The following is a 3,881-nucleotide window of genomic DNA, read 5'->3' as shown; positions in this document are numbered from 1 at the left end:
GCCCCCGGCCGCCATCTTGGCGGAGGTGTCAGCCCGCGGCTATGGCGGCGCGGCCTCGGCCCAGGTAGGAGCGCGCGGGGCGGCAGCCGGGGGGGGGGGCTCCTCTCCCTGCCCCCACCCCCGCCCGAGGCCCGGTCAGTTTGAGGGGAAACACTGCACCCTTCCCCCCCGGTGCCCCTGTGAGGTGTCCCACCCGCCCGGGACTCGCTGAGTGCGGGGGCACCCTCGGCGCAGGTCCCCGCCCAGCGGTGACGCTCAGGAGCGGGTTAAATGGCCGTTGTCTTGCTGACGGCTGGCGCAAGGCGCTGAGAAACGAGCCCGGGAAGATTTGAGGTGATCGGGGTGGGGGGGATCGATGCGAAATTGCACCCAAGGGGCAAGGAAACCGTCCCGGTGTCTCGCAAGCTCCCTTCCGGCCCTCAGATCTGGCGGTGCCTGGTGAAGGGTGCCGGCACCCGAAAGCTTGCAGTGGAAGACATTATTATTATTTTTTTTCCCCGGAAAAGACATCGCCTCCGCTGCGAGTGCTGGCGCCCGAGTGTGATTCTGACACGCCGGTGAAATACTGTCCGTTCCCCGGGGGCTGTCGCAGACACACCGCGTGATTGCTGGATGGGGCTAGTTTTGGGAGTGATGCTTTTTGGCTTCATCTGCTCTCCTGGCTCTTCGCATGATCCTTCAGGCGCGCCTGTTTCACGAAATGAGAGCACAGTTCAGCAGCGCTGGTGCTGGGTGCGATAGCAGCACGAGCTCCGGGGCTTTGCGTGCCTTGGAAACTCCTTTGGGAACGTGTTTTGGGGCTGTTTACACCCATAGTGTCAACCTCGGTTGTAAGGGCGTTGGGGTGCTGTGGTGTTGTCACCAGTCCTTCTGTGCCCAGTTCTAATAGCCGGGGCTTAAGTTTTAATGGATCGGGGCTTTGGCTTTAAATCCCGGACTTCCTTTATAGTGCGCTCCTCCTGCAATGCTTCTGTGATAGCAGTGGTGGAGAGCTTGTGAACTTGCTCGCGGGCGTTATCTAGGCCAGCTCCAGGCACAGTTGGGTGATGTGATGGCTAAAGTGCCGGTAGTCAGGTTATGTGAATGAAACCCAGGTTGCCAAAGAAGGTGAAACTTTGCAGGGTCTACATAGGTTCAGCTGGAAGAAGTTTGACTTGGTTTAGAAAAATAAAAGGTTTTTTTTCTATCTTGTTGCAGCTGTACTAATGGAGGATTATGGGTCTGCTGTTTTTCTGTTTTTGATGTGCGAGGGCTTAGAGCTTAAACATTACTCTCAAGCACTTTATAAAGCTTAGGTGGGCCATAAGCCAACTCCTAGTTAGTGCAGGCTTTTCCCCTGGTAACTTTGACTTGGTCCCCTTTGCTATTACGTGTATGCTAACCTGGGAACCAGATCAACTAAACACTAATCTGTTTTGGTTACTCATTGATTTTTTGCCTTTTGAATGGAAGAAATCAAGTCCTACTAGCTAAAGCCTAAACCTTCACTTGTGCCTTGGAGTTGACCTGCGAAGTTTCCCTGTCTGGGTCTCATCTAACCATATTGTAAAGACTTCTGTGAGGTGAAGTGGGAAAAACCCAATGATGCCACAAAGCAATAAATATAAGATATGCCAAGGCAAGGAAGGGCACAAGGAAGTTGTGATGTAGGGAAAGAAACTTACAGGGAAAGAACGAGCAAATCTTGTTCCCCAGTTCCTTTGGGCTGAGTCTCCTTTGAAGATAATGCTGATCTTTGCACTTCGGGACAGAAATGGGGCGCGGTCCTAGAGACTTGCTTCTCTGTCCATAAGCTCTCTGTTTGCACCAGCTTACCACTTACAGCTCAGTGAGGCCTTGTCTGTCCTGGTCAGGGAGCAATGCCAAGTTACACATGTTAGAAAACTGTTTCACAGCTTTCATGCACAGCTGACATCACCATCCCTGTTCAAAACCCAAAAGTTCCCTGATGGTTCCAGTGCTTTTTGGCTTTCCTTTGTAGATGGGATCAAATGTTAAAGGCGCCTTGTCCTTCTGAGCAAGACCAAGCAATGATCCTTACTTTTTACTGTATTTCAAGAAATCCTTCTGCTGGCAGAAGGACAGAAGTGGAATAACAAGGGAGAGATTAGAGATAAAGCTTGTGTACATCTGGCATTATTCTGCTTAAAGCTGCAGTAACTAAATAGTGAAACTAGTACCATATTACTTGTCTTGGGAAAACCAAACTCTGTACTGTCCTAGGTAAGAGTCTACTTGAAACCATGTATTTTAAACATATTTTTGTACTGACCAAGCAATACTTGATATCATTTCATCTGTAACTATGTGTATGTTTCACACAAGCACTGTTCCCATGTACCTAGGGCTTAGATCCATAATCTAATCTTGTTTTGTGCACAGAACAATTGTTGTATAACATATTTGTTCTGAATGCAGAGAGCAGTGTCTTTAGACTATTCCAAAACAATGTCATGGAGCTGACTGGGTGATAGTTGACTGCATTCTGGCAATCGGGCTGAGTGCTGCAAAGCAGTATGAAGGTATGAGCAAACCAGCCAGCCTGGGTACAGTGCATGATGGGGGCAAAAGTGATTTTTTATTTTTTTTTATTTTTATTTTAATGGCAGAGATTCTCAAACTCCTATTCATATATCTTTGAATGGAAGCTAGTAGGTCAGTGTAGTGCATCTTTGTATTTCCAGCTTCCTATTCTGATAAATCACAAATACTTTTCCCTCTGTTACCTATATATTTAAGTAACTGCTGAGGTTGCCACAGGGATGTTGCACAGTTAGGTTTAGGAGTATTAGCCTTAGCCCAAGCACTCGGAGAGAATGAAGAGTGAGACAGTTTTTGTCATGAAGATGTTGTCGTATATACAAAGAAGTCTGATCTCCTCTTTGAAGTGATCTGATCTCTTTCTGTCTTGTTTAGACATTTTAATGTTTTGATAATTTTCTCAAGTGCCTTAGTCATGTCTACAATAAATATGGTGTATTAATAGTTAGCTTATTTTCTCTCTTTCATTCATATCTAGTTATATTTTTTACAGATTTACGAACCATTCTGATATTCATTGGGAGCTGAGTGATTTTAGGGATTTCTTTTTATTCTTCTCATGATGTCTTGAGAATGATTCCTCATAATCTGGATTTCAACAACTATTCTTCACCAGAATTATTACAGTGGGTTTTGTTCTTGGTTTTCATAAGGAGAAGCTAAGGGAACAGCCTGCAAAGGGACTTTAGACTGACGGAACATAATTTTCCCAACAGGATGATTGGCGAGAACACTAGAAAATTATACTGCTAAAGAAACACTTAGTGCCAAGGCACAGGCAACTCTTTGGTAATGTTTAATTTATTTTACGAAGCAGAGGTAATGTCAGGGAGCTTGTTGATTGTAGTAAACTCATTTAGCTTGAAGGAGCCAGATTAAATCACCTTGAGAAGCCAGTTGAGAATATGTGGTAAACTCTCTTTGGTTCTTGCTTACTATCAGCTTGCTTCCACTGTCCAAAAGCTTGTTGCTTTCTGGTGCCATCGTCACCGCAATATTTTCTGTGTTTGCTATTGATTGCATAGATTTAATAGATTTTAGGGTGGGAAGGAACCTATTAGATCATCAAGTCCAACCCCCTGCCCTGAGTAGGAAAGAGTGCTGGGTTCAGATGACCTCAGCCAGGTGTTTGTCCAATCTCCCCTTAAATACCTCCAAGGAAGGGGACAGCACCACCTCCCTTGGGAGCATATTCCATATTTTGGCAACCTTCACAGTGAAGAATTTTTTCCTGATGTCTAATCTAAATTTGCTCCCCTTCAGTTTGTGGCCATTGTTTCTAGTTATCCCTATAGGTGCCCTGGTAAACATTGTATCCCCTATTTCCTGCTGTCCCCCCC

At 46.1% G+C, this 3,881-nt stretch overlaps 1 protein-coding gene across 3 annotated transcripts in view; it reads left to right on the top strand.

Annotated features, from left to right (window-relative positions):
• The first annotated feature begins 3 nt into the window (after positions 1 to 3).
• Positions 4 to 3,881, top strand: part of CCDC186 (coiled-coil domain containing 186) — a 59,118-nt gene continuing 55,240 nt past the window's right edge. For all 3 annotated transcript variants that reach the window (XR_002094921.1, XM_019502859.1, XM_019502857.1), the window contains exon 1: positions 4 to 64. The gene's annotated coding sequence lies outside the window, so the exon portion shown is untranslated. The remainder of the gene's footprint in view (positions 65 to 3,881) is intronic.

The sequence above is a fragment of the Gavialis gangeticus genome, unplaced genomic scaffold (assembly GCF_001723915.1).
Source record: "Gavialis gangeticus isolate Ggan-Ray unplaced genomic scaffold, GavGan_comp1, whole genome shotgun sequence".
Lineage (NCBI taxonomy): Eukaryota > Metazoa > Chordata > Crocodylia > Gavialidae > Gavialis > Gavialis gangeticus.
Note: the sequence above shows the minus strand (reverse complement) of the source record. Positions and strands in the feature narration are given on the sequence as shown.